The sequence below is a fragment of the Pseudophryne corroboree genome, chromosome 5, assembly GCF_028390025.1.
Source record: "Pseudophryne corroboree isolate aPseCor3 chromosome 5, aPseCor3.hap2, whole genome shotgun sequence".
Lineage (NCBI taxonomy): Eukaryota > Metazoa > Chordata > Amphibia > Anura > Myobatrachidae > Pseudophryne > Pseudophryne corroboree.
Window position 1 is genome coordinate 374,466,143 of NC_086448.1, and position 20,541 is coordinate 374,486,683.

At 45.1% G+C, this 20,541-nt stretch overlaps 1 protein-coding gene across 3 annotated transcripts in view; it reads right to left on the minus strand.

Moving 5' to 3' along the window:
• The window catches only part of NKD2 (NKD inhibitor of WNT signaling pathway 2), a 389,897-nt gene that overhangs the window by 284,124 nt on the left and 85,232 nt on the right, over positions 1–20,541 (minus strand). The window lies entirely within an intron of this gene.

The following is a 20,541-nucleotide window of genomic DNA, read 5'->3' on the forward strand; positions in this document are numbered from 1 at the left end:
TTTCAAGAAGGCTTCTACAGAAGAGTTTGAGTTTGGACGTTTTCTCTATTTTCTGCAGGCTAGTGTGGATGCGGGCCTTAGATTGGGGTCAATCAAGGTCCAGATTTCGGCCTTATCAGTTTTCTTTCAAAAACAATTGGCCTCCTTTCCAGAAGTTCAGACGTTCGTGAAAGGGGTTCTGCACATCCAGCCTCCATTTGTGCCTCCAGTGACACCATGGGACCTTAATGTGGTGTTGCAGATCCTTCAATCAGATTGGTTTGAACCTCTGCAGGAGACAGAATTGAAGTTTCTCACTTGGAAAGTGGTGATGCTTTTGGCCTTGGCATCCGCAAGGTGAGTGTCTGAGTTGGGGGCCTTGTCTAACAAGAGCCCTTACCTGATCTTCCATGAAGATAGGGCAGAGTTAAGAACTCATCAACAATTTCTTCCAAAGGTGGTTTCGTCCTTCCACATAAACCAACCAATTGTGGTGCCAGTAGCTACTGACACTTTCACTGAGTTACAGTCTCTAGATGTGGTTAGAGCTTTTGAAAATTTATGTTGCAAGAACAGCTCGGTTACAGAAAACAGAGGCTCTGTTTGTCCTGTATGCTCCCAGCAAGATTGGGTGTCCTGCTTCTAAGCAGATTATTTCGCGCTGGATCAGAGGGACAATTCAGCACGCTCATTCTACGGCAGGCTTGCCGGTACCGAAGTCGGTGAAGGCCCATTCTACTAGGAAAGTGGGCTCATCCTGGGCGGCTGCTCGGGGCGTCTCGGCTTTACAATTTTGCCGAGCAGCTACTTGGTCAGGGTCAAACACATTTGCTAAATTTTATAAGTTTGACACTTTGGCCGATGAGGACCTCAAGTTTGGTCAATCGGTGCTGCAGGGTCATCCACGCACTCCCGCTCGTACTAGAGCTTTGATATAACCCCATGGTACTGAAGTGGACCCCAGCATCCTCTAGGACGTATGAGAAAATAGGATTTTAATACCTACCGGTAAATCCTTTTCTCCTAGTCCGTAGAGGATGCTGGGCACCCAACCCAGTGCGTTCTTTACCTGCAGTTTGTTCTTTATAGTTACACAAGTTGTGTTTCATTTGTTTTCAGCATGTTGCTGTAAATGGTTCATGCCTGTTGGCACGTGTCATGTTGAATGCCATTTTGTGCGGCATGGTTGAGGTGTGAGCTGGTATGAATCTCACCATTAGTATAAAAGTAAATCCTTTCCTCGAAATGTCCGTCTCCCTGGGCACAGTTCCTATTTCTGAGGTCTCGAGGAGGGGCATAGAGGGAGGAGTCAGTTCACACCTGTCACGATCCGGGTATCTGGACGCCATTACTTACCCTTCAGATGCCTCCTGAGGCTGGCTCAGCGTTCCAGGACCGGATCCCATCCGTTACACTGATGTCCACATTCCTGCCTCCTCTCCTGTCACTCTGAGACGCGGTCACCGCGGCGCCATGTAACATCTGGAATGGCGTTCCCCGCAGCCTCCACCGCTGTCCCTGAGTTCCTGCATGCAGAGTGTCAGAGTGGCGATTACGTCAGCCGCGGCCTCCGCTGTGCCCGCGTGGTTTAGATGTGCAATCATCAGTCTGGCGCCTCCTGTCTCCTGTGGCCGGCGCCGCCATTGCTGTTTCAATTCTCACATGGATTACAAACCAAACTTCCCTCCAAGTGTCTGCATGGGCGCAGCCATCTTGGATTTTGTCATCTGATCATTTCCACCAATCTGCTGTCTGTATTGTTAATCTGCATAATTGCCTAGCCAACCCCTTCCTTGCTGCAGGTATAAATATGCTGTGCCTGAGCAAGGAAGGCGTCAGTGCTTTGGTTGTCTAACCTAGTTCCAGTTTGTCTCTCTCCTGTGGTTGTCTTCCAGGTTCCAGCTCCTGTCTCCAGACTTCTGCTATAGAGACCCGCACCAGCATTCCATCTGCGGTGTAGCCTGACTCTCCGATCCATTCTGGACTCACCTGTTTCCAGCAGCAAACAATCACCTGCTTCCAGCCCAGCTTCCAGCAGTGTATAGCTTCTCTTAAAGGGCCGGTGTCCTTTTCTGCACTTTACCACTCTCCACCGGTATTATTATTTCACCGCTCTCAAACTCCAAACTTCATTATTATTTCATCGCTCTCAAGTTCGTTTATTATTTAACTGGTTCCAGCCAGTATCCACTCCGTACCAACAACAGTCTGGTTCCAGCCAGTATCCACAGCAGCCGTTTTACCTTCAGCAGCCCAGCCTTTCCTGGAACATCAGCTGGTACGATCCTGGGTTCTCTCCATTGCTACAGTCAGGCCTGGTAAGGACTTTCCAACTAGAAGATTATAAGAACTGTCTCACACTACCAGTGCCTGTGGCCCTTGCCACCCTGTAGTACCCAGGAATTGTATTTATCCTCTGTTGACTTTTATGTTTCCTTTTACTGCTGCTGTGTTACGGAGTTTGTCATAATAAACATCATTGACTTTTATCCTGGTTGTCGTGGTCACGCCTTCGGGCAGTTATTCTACATGTTACTTACATGTCTAGGGGTCTGATACAACCTCCCAGGTTCCGTTACATCTCAGCCCCTACAACTGAGGCTGCCTCCCGTCAGCTCAGGCCCTCAGTTGTGACAGTAAGCACTGACCTAATGAATCCAGCCGGAGACCAGGATCAAGCGGCCAGGCCGATGCAAGAACTGGCAGCCCGACTTGAACATCAGGAGGCTGCACAGGGCCACATCATCCGCTGTCTCCAGGATCTCTCTACACGGCTGGATGGGATTCAAACGACCCTCCGTGGACCTGGCACGTCCGGTGCGTCCACTACAGTGACACCAGCTGTAACCCCACCCACCTTACCCATTTCCAGTCCACATCTTCATCTTCCAACGCCAGCAAAATTTGATGGATCTCCAAGGTTCTGCAGGGGATTTCTCAATCAATGTGAAATCCACTTTGAGCTTCTACCTGGCAATTTCTTCAGTGACCGTACCAAAATTGCCTATATCATCTCCCTTCTCAGTGGCTCAGCCCTTGACTGGGCATCACCTTTATGGGAGAAGTCTGATCCCCTGCTATCCTCCTATACTGACTTTGTAGCTACATTCAGGCGCATCTTCGACGAGCCAGGCCGGATAACATCTGCTTCATCTGAGATTCTCCGTTTACGCCAGGGAACACGTACTGTGGGACAGTATCTTATACAGTTTAAAATCCTGGCATCCGAACTGGCATGGAACGACGAGGCCCTGTATGCTGCATTCTGGCATGGCTTATCAGAACGCATCAAGGATGAGTTAGCTACCAGAGACTTGCCCTCTAAGTTGGATGAGCTAATTTCTCTTTGCACGAAGGTTGATCTACGTTTCAGAGAGAGAGCAACCGAGCGAGGAAGATCATCTACTCCTAAATCTTCTGCTCCTCCTCCTCGTCAACCATCTCCATCCAAGGATGAGCCTATGCAAATTAGTCGTTCCCGTCTATCTCCCGCTGAGCGCCGAAGACGTCTCTCTGAGTCTCTCTGTCTCTACTGTGCAGCTCCGTCGCACACTATCAATGCCTGTCCCAAACGTCCGGGAAACTCCAGATCCTAGCTCGCCAAGGAGAGGGCCGGCTAGGAGTAATGATCTCCTCTCCATCTCCTCATGACTGTAACCTCCCAGTGTCGCTCCAAATTGCTCAACGTTACAGGAACGTCATTGCCCTCCTTGATTCCGGAGCAGCTGGGAATTTCATAACCGAAGCTTATGTTAAACGGTGGTCCCTACCCACCGAGAGACTGTCCTCGTCCATCTCTTTGACTGCCGTGGATGGCAGCAAGATTTTTGACGCAGTCATTTCCTTAAGGACTCTTCCAGTTCGTCTGAGAGTGGGAGTTCTTCATTCTGAGTATATTTCTTTTTTAGTGATTCCAAGAGCCACACATCCAGTGGTTTTAGGCCTTCCATGGCTCCGTCTCCACAACCCATCAATTGACTGGACGACTACGCAAATACTGGCATGGGGTCCCTCCTGTGCTGAGACTTGTTTAGCCAAAGTTCTTCCTGTTTGTTCTTCCTTCCCCAGGTCATCTGATGTTCCGCCTCCTCCATATCAAGACTTCACGGACGTGTTCAGTAAAGCCTCTGCTGATATCCTTCCTCCTCATAGAGAATGGGACTGCCCAATCGACCTCATTCCAGGGAAGGTTCCACCGCGAGGCCGAACTTATCCGTTGTCTCTGCCTGAGACACACTCCATGGAAGAGTACATCAAAGAGAACCTGGCGAAGGGTTTCATCCGACCATCTTCTTCTCCAGCCGGCGCAGGCTTCTTCTTCGTTAAGAAGAAAGACGGTGGTCTGCGTCCGTGCATCGACTACAGAGGTCTGAACGACATTACCGTCAAGAACCGATACCCTTTACCCCTGATTACCGAGCTCTTTGATAGAGTTAGTGGTGCAACTATTTTCACAAAGCTGGACTTGAGGGGTGCCTACAATCTCATCCGAATCCGTGAGGGTGACGAGTGGAAGACCGCCTTTAACACCCGTGACGGACATTATGAGTACCTCGTCATGCCCTTCGGATTGAGCAACGCTCCAGCAGTCTTCCAGCACTTCGTGAATGAGATTTTCAGGGACATCTTGTACCGCCATGTCGTGGTTTATCTAGACGACATCCTCATCTTTGCTAATAATCTCGAAGATCATCGTTTCTGGGTAAAAGAGGTTCTTTCCCGTCTCCGTGTCAATCACCTCTATTGTAAATTGGAGAAGTGTGTGTTTGAAGTTAAAACCATTCCGTTTCTAGGTTACATTGTGTCCGGTTCCGGACTAGAGATGGATCCTGAGAAACTCCAAGCAATCCAGAATTGGCCTATACCCTTAAGCCTCAAAGGGGTCCAGAGGTTCTTAGGGTTCGCCAATTATTATAGAAAATTTATACGAGACTTTTCCACCATTGTGGCGCCTATCACTGCATTAACCAAGAAAGGTGCTAATCCATCCAAGTGGTCCGAGGAAGCTACACAGGCCTTTCACCTTCTGAAGCAACGGTTCATCTCTGCACCAGTTCTGAAACAGCCCGACACCGACTCTCCTTTTATCTTAGAGGTAGATGCCTCCTCCGTTGGAGTAGGAGCAGTGTTATCCCAGAGGGCCAAAGATGGACATCTACATCCTTGCAGTTTCTTCTCCCGGAAGTTCTCCCCAGCTGAGCGCAACTATGCCATTGGCGATCAGGAGTTGCTAGCCATCAAGCTCGCTCTGGAGGAGTGGAGATACCTGTTGGAGGGAGCTTCCCACTCAATCACCATACTTACCGACCACAAAAATCTTTTATATCTCAAAGGCGCACAATGTCTGAATCCTCGTCAGGCCAGATGGGCACTTTTCTTCTCTAGGTTTGACTTTAAACTCCAGTTCTGTCCGGGTTCTCAGAATCGTAAGGCCGATGCCCTTTCCCGCTCATGGGAGCAAGAAAATGAGTCCGAGTCTGCAGACAAGCATCCTATTATTAATCCGTTGGCATTCTCCACGGTAGGGATGGACTCTACGCCTCCACCAGGGAAAAGTTTTGTTAAGCCAGTTCTAAGGAAGAAGCTCATGCATTGGGCCCATGCTTCCCGTTTTTCTGGACATACAGGCATTCAGAAAACCCTTGAATTTATTTCTAGGTCCTACTGGTGGCCAACTCTGAAGAAGGACGTTATGGAATTTATTGCCTCCTGCCCAAAGTGTGCCCAACACAAAGTCTCCCGCCAGTCGCCTGCGGGGCAACTGGTTCCATTATCTGTTCCCCGTCGACCTTGGACCCATTTGTCGATGGACTTTGTTTCCGATCTACCTATCTGCAACAAGTTTAATACCATCTGGGTGGTAGTTGACCGGTTCACCAAGATGGCACATTTCATCCCTCTCACCGGTCTTCCGTCAGCTTCCAAGTTGGCTCAAGTGTTTATACAAGAGATCTTCCGACTTCACGGTCTTCCTGAAGAGATCATCTCGGATCGTGGAGTACAATTTGTAGCCAAATTTTGGCGAAGTTTGTGTCAAGCCCTCCAAGTCAAGTTAAAGTTTTCCACGGCTTACCATCCTCAGACCAATGGTCAAACCGAGAGGGTGAATCAGGACTTGGAGGCCTTCCTCCGTATATATGTGTCTTCCTCTCAAGATGACTGGGTTCAACTCCTTCCTTGGGCCGAGTTCAGCCACAACAATCAATACCATTCCTCATCTTCTTCTACACCATTCTTCATTAATTATGGATTCCACCCTAAAGTCCCAGAATTCCAACCGCTTCCCGCAACTTCTGTTCCAGCAGTGGATGTCACCTTGCGTCAGTTTTCAAATAACTGGAGGAACGTCCGCGCAGCCCTGCTTAAAGCCTCATTCAGGTATAAGAAGTTTGCCGATAGGAAGCGTAGAGCGGTTCCTGCTCTCAAGGTGGGTGATCGTGTGTGGCTGTCCACGAAGAATTTGAGGTTGAGAGTTCCCAGCATGAAATTTGCACCTCGCTACATCGGACCCTTCAAGATTGAACAAGTCATCAATCCTGTTGCCTACAGGTTACAGTTACCATCCTTCTTGAAAATACCCAGGATATTTCATGTTTCTTTGTTGAAACCGCTGATCCTGAATCGGTTTCATTCCGCACTTCCTCCAGCTCCCAAAGTTCAGACTCAACGGGGAGTCGAGTACGAGGTGGCCAAGATTTTGGACTCACGTTTCCGTTACGGTCAGTTACAATACCTCATTGACTGGAAGGGCTATGGTCCTGAAGAACGCTCTTGGACCAATGCCTCAGACGTCCATGCTCCTGCCTTGGTCCGAAATTTCCACGCAAAGTTTCCTTTAAAGCCTAAGAAGTGTCCTGGGGCCACTCCTAAAGGGGGGGGTGCTGTCACGATCCGGGTATCTGGACGCCATTACTTACCCTTCAGATGCCTCCTGAGGCTGGCTCAGCGTTCCAGGACCGGATCCCATCCGTTACACTGATGTCCACATTCCTGCCTCCTCTCCTGTCACTCTGAGACGCGGTCACCGCGGCGCCATGTAACATCTGGAATGGCGTTCCCCGCAGCCTCCACCGCTGTCCCTGAGTTCCTGCATGCAGAGTGTCAGAGTGGCGATTACGTCAGCCGCGGCCTCCGCTGTGCCCGCGTGGTTTAGATGTGCAATCATCAGTCTGGCGCCTCCTGTCTCCTGTGGCCGGCGCCGCCATTGCTGTTTCAATTCTCACATGGATTACAAACCAAACTTCCCTCCAAGTGTCTGCATGGGCGCAGCCATCTTGGATTTTGTCATCTGATCATTTCCACCAATCTGCTGTCTGTATTGTTAATCTGCATAATTGCCTAGCCAACCCCTTCCTTGCTGCAGGTATAAATATGCTGTGCCTGAGCAAGGAAGGCGTCAGTGCTTTGGTTGTCTAACCTAGTTCCAGTTTGTCTCTCTCCTGTGGTTGTCTTCCAGGTTCCAGCTCCTGTCTCCAGACTTCTGCTATAGAGACCCGCACCAGCATTCCATCTGCGGTGTAGCCTGACTCTCCGATCCATTCTGGACTCACCTGTTTCCAGCAGCAAACAATCACCTGCTTCCAGCCCAGCTTCCAGCAGTGTATAGCTTCTCTTAAAGGGCCGGTGTCCTTTTCTGCACTTTACCACTCTCCACCGGTATTATTATTTCACCGCTCTCAAACTCCAAACTTCATTATTATTTCATCGCTCTCAAGTTCGTTTATTATTTAACTGGTTCCAGCCAGTATCCACTCCGTACCAACAACAGTCTGGTTCCAGCCAGTATCCACAGCAGCCGTTTTACCTTCAGCAGCCCAGCCTTTCCTGGAACATCAGCTGGTACGATCCTGGGTTCTCTCCATTGCTACAGTCAGGCCTGGTAAGGACTTTCCAACTAGAAGATTATAAGAACTGTCTCACACTACCAGTGCCTGTGGCCCTTGCCACCCTGTAGTACCCAGGAATTGTATTTATCCTCTGTTGACTTTTATGTTTCCTTTTACTGCTGCTGTGTTACGGAGTTTGTCATAATAAACATCATTGACTTTTATCCTGGTTGTCGTGGTCACGCCTTCGGGCAGTTATTCTACATGTTACTTACAACCTCCCAGGTTCCGTTACATCTCAGCCCCTACAACTGAGGCTGCCTCCCGTCAGCTCAGGCCCTCAGTTGTGACAACACCCTTGAAAAGACTTAAAGTGCCCCTGGCTCCTGCAGAACCGTCTGTACCCCATGGTACTGAAGTGGACCCCAGCATCCTCTACAGACTAGGAGAAAAGAATTTACCGGTAGGTATTAAAATCCTATTTTTTCATGGGAAGTGAGCAGACACTTTTTTGTTACAAAACAAATCTAACAGGGGACATCACAAAGGCTGCACAAGGGCCCTTCCTCTGTAAAACTGCCCCTGTATCTAGACACTTGTGAGTAACAAGTATAATAAGATGCCACACTGTGCCTCCAAAACTGTTTCAACCACCCCATAGTGCACAGCAGCTCATTTAAATCTGTGTTCTCCCATATATCATTGGTTCCCAAACTATGCGCCTGGACAACCTGGGGTGCCACAAATCTCTTGCCTGGTGTTGGTGGTCCAGCACCAAATCAAATTATTTTTGCTCAAAGTGACAGGCAAAACCAGTGCTAGTGCTGCCATTCATAAAACGTGGTTAATCAGAAGTAAAGCTGTACACCACCACAAGGATGACAGGTAGGCACAAGTTACTTTATTTTATATATTTTTTTCTAAATATATCAATGAAAAAAACTTTTATTCTAGGGATGCCATGAAAAAAATGCTGATACTCTAGGGAGCTGTGATTCAAGAATGTTTGGGAACCACTGCCATAAATTATACAGCAGTCCATGAAAAACTCTGTCACCTTTAAAATTAAGCAGATTCCTATTTAAACAAACTGCACCTTATGCCACCAGTCCTCTCCATCTGGCCCACCAGAGCACAGCACGTCACTGCCACAGTGCCGAAAACCACATGTGCGGGATTCAAATACGGTAACTGGTAGTGGCACTCAATGAATGGGTTAACAGCTGTGCCTATGTGCTTTGCTGTGCTCTGTTATTTTCTGGTGGGCCAATTGGCAGGCACTGAAAAGCTAGAGTATGACCAAGTCTGACTTCTGATATACAGTGCAGGCTCACTACTGTTGTGCTGTAGCTTGTAACTTGTGTGATACACTTACTTAAGTTACAGCCGCGGCATTTAACCTAGTCATTTACCAAGTGATACTTTATCACGGTTACAACTACAAACAAGACAGGAACAACTCCCAGAAACGTTTCCGTTATTTTCGTTTTAAAGTCCAGGTAGAGTTTCTCATAACCACAATGCTTGGGACCAGAAGTATTTTGGATATCGGATATTTTTCCGCAGTTTGAAACATTTGTATATCATAATGGAATATCTTGGGGATGGGACTTAAGTATAAACACAGGGGGGGTAATTCCAAGTTGATCGCAGCAGGAAATTTTTTAGCAATTGGGCAAAACCATATGCACTGCAGGGGATGCAGATATAACATGTGCAGAGAGAGTTAGATTTGGGTGTGGTGTGTTCAATCTGCAATCTAAATTGCAGTGTAAAAGTAAAGCAGCCAGTATTTACCCTGCACAGAAATAAAATAACCCACCCAAATCTAACTCTCTCTGCAAATGTTATATCTGCCACACCTGCAGTGCACATGGTTTTGCCCAATTGCTAACAAAGATCCTGCTGCGATCAACTCAGAATTACCCCCAGAATGCATTCATGCTTTTAGATAAACCTTATACACATGGCCCAAAGGTAATTTTATACAATATTTTTAATAAATGTGTGCATGAAACAAAGTTTGTGTACATTGAACCATTAGAAAGCAAAAGGTGTCATTATCTCAGTTGCACTCATAAATTCTATACTTCGGCACATTCCGTATTTTGGAAATGGGAGACTTAACCTGTATCTTCATATTAAACTAATTCCCAAACATTGGGGGTCATTCCGAGTTGTTCACTCGTTGACGATTTTCGCTATACTGCGATTAGTCGCTTACTGCGCATGCGCAAGGTTCGCAGAGCGCATGCGCTTAGTTATTTTACACAAAAGTTAGGTATTTTACTCACGGCATAACGAAGCTTTTTCATCGCTGTGCTGATCGTAGTGTGATTGACAGGAAGTGGGTGTTTCTGGGCGGAAACTGGCCGTTTTATGGGAGTGTGCGGAAAAACGTAGGCGGTCGAGTTGCAAAACGCAGGACTGGCTGGAGAAACGGGGGAGTGGTTGGGCAAACGCTGGGTGTGTTTGTGACGTCAAACCAGGAACGAAAAGGACTGAGCTGGTCGCAATGGCTGAGTAAGCAATTGGTGAGGGAGCCCACTCGCAAAGACTCAATATTAGATCTAATTCTTACAAATGGTGAAAGGATATCTGATATATATGTGGGTGAGCACCTGGGATCCAGTGATCATCAAGCAGTATGGTTTAGTATAAAGACAGGATCCAACTCCTCTCACACAAAAACAAAGGTGTTGGATTTTAGAAATGCAGACTTTGCTAAAATGGGGAGATGTTTAAGTGATTCATTGGCAGACTGGAGGAACTTGGAAGGGGTGCAGGAGAGGTGGAAAAAAATTAAAAGTGCATTACTAAGTGTAACAGACCTTTGTATCAAAATGGTTAGGAAAAGCACCAGGAAAAGGAAGCCAGTGTGGTTCACAAAAGTAGTATCAACTAGTGTGAAAGCAAAAAAGATGGCTTTTAGGAAATACAAACAGACTCAAAATAATAACGACAAAGAGGAGTATCTGGACAGACGGAAGGATGCTAAGAAAGTGATCAGACGTGCAAAGGCAGAAGCTGAGGAGAAAATGGCCCAGTCAGTAGATAAAGGGGGCAAAACTTTTTTTAAGTATATAAGTGAAAGGAGAAAATCAAATGGAGGAATAATAAGACTTAAGACAGAGAGTGGGCATTTGGTGGAGGGAGACAAGGCAATAGCAGATCACCTAAATAATTATTTTTGCTCAGTATTTACTACAGAAGAAGGGATGGGGCCACAGTTAAATTGCAAGGACATTCATAAAAATAAGGTAGATGAAAATACATTTACAGAGGAGAAGGTCCTAACAGAACTTTCAAAACTAAAAGTGGATAAATCAATGGGACCAGATGGGATACACCCAAGGATACTCAAAGAGCTAAAAGATGTCCTGGTTACACCTTTAACAGAATTATTTAACCAGTCACTAAATACAGGTGATATTCCAGAGGACTGGAAAAGAGCAAATGTAGTTCCACTGCACAAAAGTGGAAGCAAGGAAGAAGCAAGTAACTACAGACCAGTAAGCCTTACATCAGTAGTAGGGAAAGTAATGGAAAAACTATTAAAAGAAAGAGTAGTGGAATATCTTAAATCAAACAACTTACAGGATCCAAAACAGCATGGATTTACTGGTGGGAGATCATGCCAAACAAATCTTATTGACTTTTTTGACTCTGTGATGAAAATAATAGATCAAGGGGGAGCTGTAGATGTAGCATATCTAGACTTTAGTAAGGCATTTGACACTGTCCCACATCACAGACTGCTAAATAAACTTGAAAGCCTGGGGGTGGATTATAAATTAGTGAAATGGATAAGAACCTGGTTGCAGGATAGGAAACAGACAGTTGTAGTTAATGGAGTGCAATCTATGGAGGGAAATGTTACCAGTGGAGTACCCCAGGGATCTGTACTTGGTCCAGTTCTCTTTAATATCTTTGTTGGTGACATTGCAGATGGTATTGAAGGGAAGATATGCCTTTTTGCAGATGATACAAAGATATGCAACAGGGTAGACACACCGGGAGGGGTCAAACAAATGATTGATGACCTAGGTAGGCTTGAGAAATGGTCAAGAACGTGGCAACTACAGTTTAATGCTAAAAAATGCAAAATCATGCACTTGAGTCTCAAAAACCCAAAGGCTAAGTATAGTATCAAGGGTACTATAATGGAAACTACTGAGGAGGAAAGAGATTTAGGAGTCACTATTTCAAGTGACTTGAAGGCAGGAAAGCAATGCAACAAAGCAATGAGAAAGGCAAGTCAGATGCTTGGTTGCATAGGGAGAGGAATCAGTAGCAGGAAAAAAGAAGTGATAATGCCACTGTATAGGTCATTGGTAAGGCCCCATCTGGAATACTGTGTCCAGTTCTGGAGACCCTATCTCCAGAAGGATATAAATACATTAGAGAGTGTACAAAGAAGGGCAACTAAAATGGTGCATGGCCTACATCACAAAACTTACCCGGAAAGGCTAAAAGATCTTAACATTTATAGTTTGGAGGAGAGAAGGGAAAGGGGAGACATGATAGAAACTTTCAAATATATAAAGGGTCTTAACAAAGTTCAGGAGGGAAACATTCTTCAAAGGAAAAGAAGTATTAGAACTCGAGGGCATACATTGAGACTGGAGGGGGGGAGGTTCAGGGGAAATTTAAGGAAAAACTACTTCACAGAAAGGGTAGTGGATAAGTGGAATAGCCTCCCATCAGAGGTGGTAGAGGCTAAGACTGTAGGGCAATTTAAACATGCTTGGGACAGGCATATGAATATCCTTACAAAGAATCAAGATTAAAAAAGGGTTGAGATTGCCTAAAGGATAAAATAAAAAAGGGGCAGACTAGATGGGCCAAGTGGTTCTTATCTGCCGTCAAATTCTATGTTTCTATGTTTCTATGTAAGTCTGGAGCTACTCAGAAACTGCTAAGAAATTTCTATTCGCAATTCTGCTAATCTTTCGTTCGCACTTCTGCTAAGCTAAGATACACTCCCAGAGGGCGGCGAACAACTCGGAATCACCCCCATTGCTTTCTGAGAGAGACTGCTGCCTCTGTACTTTTATAACACCACAGATTTAGATAACCAAGGGGGGAATAACTCACATTTAATTGAGCTGGATCTGTTATTATTTATTTATTACCAGTTATTTATATAGCGCACAAATATTCTGCGGCACTTTACAGATAATATTTGTCCATTCACATCAGTCCCTGCCCCAGTGAAGCTTACAATCTATATTTCCTACTACATGAACATGCATACACATACACACTAGACCAATTAACCTACCAGTATATTTTTGGATTGTGGGATGAAACCGGAGTACCCGAAGGAAACCTACGCAAGTTCAGGGAGAATCGCCAAAATCCACACAGGGCCGTGGTGGGAATCGAACCCACAACCTCAGTACTGTGAGGCAGTAAATGGTTATTGTAAATTACTAACAATAAATTTTGACTTTCAATAGTCTTTTGAGCATTTTGGTAAACTGGTACCATGTCGTAAACCTTGCATACTACTGCCCTACATTCCACTCCTGACAATCTCCCTTGTACACACAAGTGGGGACAGATCCAGAACAAAATGATAGGGGGGACAACATGACAGGGGAAGAAAGGGGCAAGGGAGGGCAGGTGAATATTTTGCATGAAAAGTGGGTGTGGACCCGCAACAAGAGGCCTGGCCTCAATGGGAATGCCCTATCCACAAGTCACTCCCTTATTTTCATCACACTTCCTAACTCACTCCCTTTATGCCAAACTCCTTACCCACTCCCAAGCTCATGCCAACCTTTGCCTCCTCAATCCTCACCCACTCCCCTCAGCAGTCACAGCCAGGCTCTCCTACCTAGGCTCTGGTCTCCGAGTACCAGTCCTCTCTTCCCTCTCTTGCCCCTTCTTCATGCACTCAGCACTGCTCAGCTCCTCACTTCAATCTCAGACTGGCTTTTCTGAAGACAGGGACAGGTAGTGAGTGACACCAGGGAATGGATGACAGAGTATGATGAGGAGAGGCACTGAGTGACAGAGAGAGGGTGACAGAAGAGAGAGGTGACAAGGAGAGATAGTGGGAGATGGTAGTCAGAGATGCAGTGGGTGGTGACAGGAAAGGGTGACGGGAGAGGCAGTAAGTGACAAGAAGAGGGTGATGGGAAAAGGCAGTGGTGGACAAGAAGAAGCAGTGATTGACAGTGAGAGGGTGATGACATGGAGAGGCAGAGGGTGACAGAAGAGAGAGGGTGATGGGGAGTGAAGCAGGGGCGAAGCACAGGGTGAGGCAGTGCGTGACGGGTAAAGACAGTGATTAATGGAGATGCAGTGGGTGACATGGAGAGAAAGACAGGGAAAGGCGGTGGATAAAAGATATATAGAATATGACGGCAGATAAGAACCACTTGGCCCATCTAGTCTGCCAATGTACTTGCACACACAAGTTCATTTTCATCAGGAGCCAAACTACACACAGGGCTGGGTTGGGAGTGGAATACAAGTACTGTGAGGCAGTAATGCTAACCACTACACCATCCATACTGCCCAATGCAGTGAGCACGATCCCTAGTGAGTTGCTCCCCTTAAGGAGTGCAGCAAGCACATACTCCATCACTAGTGGAGCAGTACAGTGAGCACATACCCCCAACCCAGAAAAAGAGTGAATATGCCCCCTTTCAAGTTGTAAAGAAAACATATATAACCTCCATAGTGGCACAGGGAGTATTAAAACATTAGAGGGTGCTGTGAGCACATGACCCACTCATAGGCGTAGTGAGCACATAACCCCTTCGCAAGTGACACAGTGAGTACAACCTCCCTCAGGTGGTGCAGTGAGCACATACCCCATCCACAAGTAGAGAAGTACAAAGCCTCCTACACAAGTGGAACAGTGAGAATGACCCCACCAGCTGGTGCAGTGAGCACATACCCCCCTACACAAGGAAAAGTGAGAACATACGCAGCGGGCAGCAGCACATATATATATATATAAATCAAACAATACCACGTATCACACAGAAGGGGAGTGCGCAGGAGAGAGATGGGGGACACATTGCCTGCCCTGACATCCCCTGGTCCAGACACCAGCACTCCCCCAGCACAGCAGTGCCCGCACCCCTGTCATCACCTCAACTTAAATATGACGGTCTTAAATGAAGTCTTAAACAGCTCCAACATTGGGGCAGCAGCGAGCTCCAGGCATGGTGTAGACTGGTGGCAGCACAGACACGTGACTCCGACAGCAGCTCTGCTCCACGTGATGTGCCTGCGGCTGGCCCTACACTGACAATCTGTTCGCGGACAGCCACATAAATCACTGGACCACCATGGCACTTCTTGTAGTAGCGGCCCAGGGGGATACATTGCACTGTTATAAATAAAATAAATAAATAAAAACTGTCTTGCGAAAACCACGCCACCAAATACTGCACACAAGATAAACTAGCAATAAAAGGAAATAAAAAAACAAAACAAAGGCATGCCGTAAAAACAAACCTTTAGTTTAAATAAATTCCTCAAAATATCAGGGGTTATATTTACTAAAAGTCGATTTTGGTTCTATTTGAAATAGACCAGAATAGAACCAACATCTTCACGAAACTGACTACAGTGTTTCTATTTCAAATTGCTCATTTATTAAAAGTCGATGTGAGTTCCTTTTAAAAATTGCTGAGTGATGTGAGTTCTATTTGAAGTTCTAAAAGTGTTCCATTCATCAAAAATCGACCCAAAATTGTTAAAAATCAAACAAATCGACCAAACATCGATCAAAAATTTACCTAAAATAGACAAAAGCATTTCTATTGGTCAAAACAGGTCACATGTACTGTATTACCCACAAGCATCTTCATTCCTGGGATAATATGCATATCTACCATTTTTTTCAAATCATAGCAGCACCTTTCAATGTCACGATTTATGCAGCCAGACCAGAGTGCCACACATGCTTCTCTAGCATGTTTTTTTCCATCATATGGAGAACGAATTGACAGAATAGGAGAGGAGTGGGTTAAACCTCAGCTAGTCAGGGGGCAGGACAGTAAGGCATTATGGTAGTTTTATTGTTAGCCAATAGGAATGAATGTTGGGGGTAGGTGGAATGGGTTCTTAAGCCTGAGAAAGGGGCTGGGTCAGCCTCTTCTGCTTTTGTCGTCCCACCCTCTTATGTTGTTGCGTTGGCTATTTTCGTGCTGTGGGTTGTCACGGTTTGGTTGTGGCGGGAAAGAACGGCAAGTTAACATTTGTTGTATTAAAGAGTGGATTGGAGGTCGTTTGGTGGTTGATTTTTAGGTGCGCTCTCCTTCGCTGACTGGTTTTACATCTGCTGGACCGCCTTCACGGGTGGCAGCCTCATCACCTTCACGGGTGGGTAATCAGGATGGAGGTTGAGTGGATACCTATTTGTTTGTTGGAAGGTTTACGTCAGTTCTTTTTTATAAGATAGTTATCTATGGGATAGGGTTGTTTAGCCGTTCTTTCTGGCCACCATACTTTAGTTTAATTATTCACAGTTAATGGTTCACTTAAATAAATAGCTAACAATTTCTGCCAAATTCAAGTCTCCGTGTCTTTATTTAATATAATTAAGTGTTAAGATGTTATAGTTTATGTTACGGACAATCCTCAGACTATATGAGGTTTATAAGGTTTCAGACAATTCTACATGAAAAAAAAATCAAATAGAACTATTTCTGATGGTTCTATTGAAAATGGTGATGTTGGGTCTATTGAAAATCGACTATTATTAAGATAGAGTTCATTTCCTTACTCATATTTACTATCTGTCACGCAAAATGAAGTGAAAATGTACTCAAAATCAACTGAAAGCCAAAATCGACTTTTAGTAAATATACCCCATAGACTCTAATATAACGGTGCAACTTCTTAATTTTGGGGGTTTTTAATGTAAATGCAAAACACTTGAATATGCAAAACATATATTAGGTTGGTCTAAAATACACCATATGGTGGGGAATGTAATAGAGTGTGAGAATCAGAAAGCGAAAGATTTTGGGAGAGTTCTGCTGTATTTTTTAAAGTGGCAATCATTTATATGGCAAAATCAACCTGGTTTTACTTTCTCATTCTCAAACCCTATTACTTCCCCCCCAGGAGGTAATGTTGAATGTATATAAATGAATACTCAGACAGACTTGAATTGGTTATATAACGTGAGTTTGCTATGTCCAGGCCAGCAGTCGATACTGGAATCTGTTAGCAACCTGAAATTAGTAACTAGTTTTTGCCATTAGTGCACAGGGCCAGACTGCCTATCTGGTACTTCTGGCAAATGCCAGAAGGGCCGATGGGCTGGTGGGTCTTTCCCGTCAACAGAGAGCTGGGAAGGCTGCGCTCAGCGCTGCTCCCGGCTCTCTGGATTGTCCCCCACTGTCGCCGTCAGACATGCCCCATTGCTAAGCAATACGGGGGCGTACCGCGAGTTCACGCCCCATGACTCATGACACGCCCCCATTTGCAGTGTCCACGCGCCCACGTAGGCCAGGGCCGGACGGAGTCCCTTATTGGTCATGTCCTAGCAAGGAAATGTTAGAATAGAGTATTTCCATACATTATTGATATTTTATAAATAATGTTTTATGGTTATACTTTTGTTGATCACATGATGTATTATTATTATTATTATTGTTATTATTCAGTGATGATGAAGAGGAAACGTATGGCTAGTATAATCATTTCTGACTGTTCATGAATGAATATACTGTGTGTTCACAGCCTGCTCTGAATTTCTCTCCTATTAGCATATACACTGCTTTTCTGTGTGACCTCAGAAGAAGGGGCCGTGGGCAGAAAGAAAAAAAGGTTTAGAATCTCTTGAAACTCTAAAGGCCCATATAGATGGGCCGATGTGGGAGAGATGTGTGCTGAGCGAAACGCTCAGCACACATCTCTCCCGCCTGCTCAGCACAGCGCGATGTGTGCTGAGCGTGCAGGGGGAGACGGGGGGCGCTCATTTCACCCAGCGGGTGAAGTGAGCGACCTGCTAGATTGGCCTGCATGGCAGGCCAATTCTAAGCAATCTAGTCAGATTGCTTAGAATATCGCTCCGTGAGTACCCCCCTTTACAGGTTGTCATCTCCTGAAACTGTAAAAGGTTGTTGGAGAAATAGTTCATGTTTCTGCATCCTCCCACATTACATGAGAAATTGCATTTGTTTTTCTATTTCGGTATTTCACTTTTTCATTGAAAGAAACGTGTTGCATTTTTAATAATGCATGTCTTACTATTAATAGTATTTTTGTGTGTCTTAAGCATTGTGACTGTATTATGATATAGGGCCTAATTCAGACCTGATCGCTCGCTAGGGGTTTTTGCAGTCCTGCGTTCGCATAGTCTCCGCCCATTGAGGAGTGTATTTTTGCTTTGCAATGTGCGAACGCATGTGTAGCAGAGCTGTACAAACAGATTTTGTGCAGTCTCTGAGTAGTCCAGGACTTACTCAGCCGCTGTGATCACATCAGCCTGTCCGGGACCGGAACTGACGTCAGGAACCCTCCCTGCAAACGTTTGGACACACCTGCATTTTCCAAACACTCCCAGAAAACGGTCAGTTGACACCTACAAACACCTTCTTCCTGTCAATCTCCTTGAGAACGCCCGTGCGAATGGTCCTTTGCAAAAACCCATCACTGAGTGGTGATCCGCTTTGTATCCGTGCGATGCGCCTGTGCATTGCAGTGCATACGCATGCGCAGTTTAGACCTGATCGCCCTCTGTACGAAAATGCAGCCTAGCAATCAGGTCTGAATTATCCCCCCTGTCTTTAATATCTGCTGCAGTTGCTCAATTTCAATTTTCTATGCGGTCTTCAATACTGTTGGATTTGCCAAGCTCTGGAATATGAAAAATTTTCGGAGCTTGGCCCTGGTAAACACCATCTGTAAGCTATAATAATGCAGCTTTTTTCGGAGAGGAATCTCTGATAATGCATGTTCAGGCTAATGGCTGGATGTATGGAGGACAGAATCAGGAAGGGTGAGCTCTTATGGGAGCCTGTCTCCCGGCAAGAGAACAATCAGAGCCAGCCCTAGACATATGTAAACTAGGAAAATACCTAGGGCATTTAAAATGCCTGGGGGCACAAGCATCTTCTGCTGATTAAAATGATATGCAGCATGCCTATATTCTGTGTGTGACTGCGGCTCTAGCTGCATACAAAATGCATTATTAATGTGTGGCATTATGTGTATAAGGTGTACTACAGTACTTTGTGGTGTAACGTATAGAAAGGGCACTACTGTGTGGTCTAATGTGAATAAAGAGCAATATAGTGTGGTATAATGTGAATAAGGGGCGCTACTGTGAGGAGTAACATGGTACTACTGTGTGATGTAACGTGAATAAGCGACACTATTGCATGATTTCATGTAAATAAAGTTGCACTACTTTGTGGCGTAAATTTTACTGGGGGTATTATTGTGTGGCCATGCCCCTTCCCAGCAAGAACACACCCCGTTTTGCGCTGCGCACGAATGTGCACACTGTTCCTATTTAAAATATAAGGGGTAGAAGCACCAAAATGAGAACTGCTATGAATAAGTGGTATTGGTGCTGGAAAGGGGTGCAGGGTCAAACTCGGAACTGGCGTCTGTGCAAGGGGGCACCAACCAAAATCTTGCCTAGGGCATCATATTGGTTAGGGCCGGCTCTGAGAACAATGCTAATTTCTCATGATAATTAAAATTTTCCCATCTGAATAAAACATGCATACATGTAGTGCTGTATGCGACAACTGCAATGTAAAAGTATTATTTATGGTGTATTTGAAAAAAATAAAACAATAGAGTGTTGTCTTCTGTTTAATTGTTTTTCTTTCTATGGACAGATAATTGTCATGACAGTCTAAAAAGTGATCATCCATAATCCTTAAAACAGTACTATTATTATTATTATTATTATTATTATTATTATTATTATTGTTAGTATTATTATTATTATTATTATTATTATTATTATTATGTAATCAAACACATGCAGCAGTCATGTTACCATACATCTATCTACCCCTAGTTTCAAACTATACAGCTGTTTTCATTGTATTAGCCTTCATCAGTACACCATACAGATTCTAGTTTCTGCTGGGTAATAGTTTCAGATTACTGTACTTATGTTATCTATTTTGGCCGGGTGTGGTGGAATAGACATTTCAGCTAAAACTTTCCAAGGGTGCAATAAAGTTCTTTATTATGCAAGGAGCCAATTCTGAGAATTGGAAATACTGTCATGATGACTATAGCACAATTATGAAAAAATATGGTAATGTTGTCATGAGCTGTACTAACCTATCTGAACTAACTTTAGTCAAAATGTTTTCCCATTAAACGCTATGTTAGCAAGGAATTAATGTATTTATTTATTTTTTACAAAGGAAACATGCATTCTTCCATGGCCTGCAGCCTGTCACCTTATTTTGTTTACAACAGAGATGGTCAGAAAAACAAGGTGCAATCCATCAGAAACAGGCTTCCCTACCGTATATGCACTACTCAGAATTACACAAAGCTTTAGAGACATGCCCAATGACGCTCTCACAAGCCAGGGTGGTTCACCAACCCCATGCCAGCCTAAAACGCCCACTTTAACAGATAGACAGATCTGGCCAAGTTCCATCCGACTAGGACAGACATAATAAGTAAACACGTGTAAACTTACATCTGCACCTGCACGGCCATCATTTGCATCCATGCAAAAGAGATCCGTCTGACCCAGAATCAGGCCCTGTGCGTCAGTGAT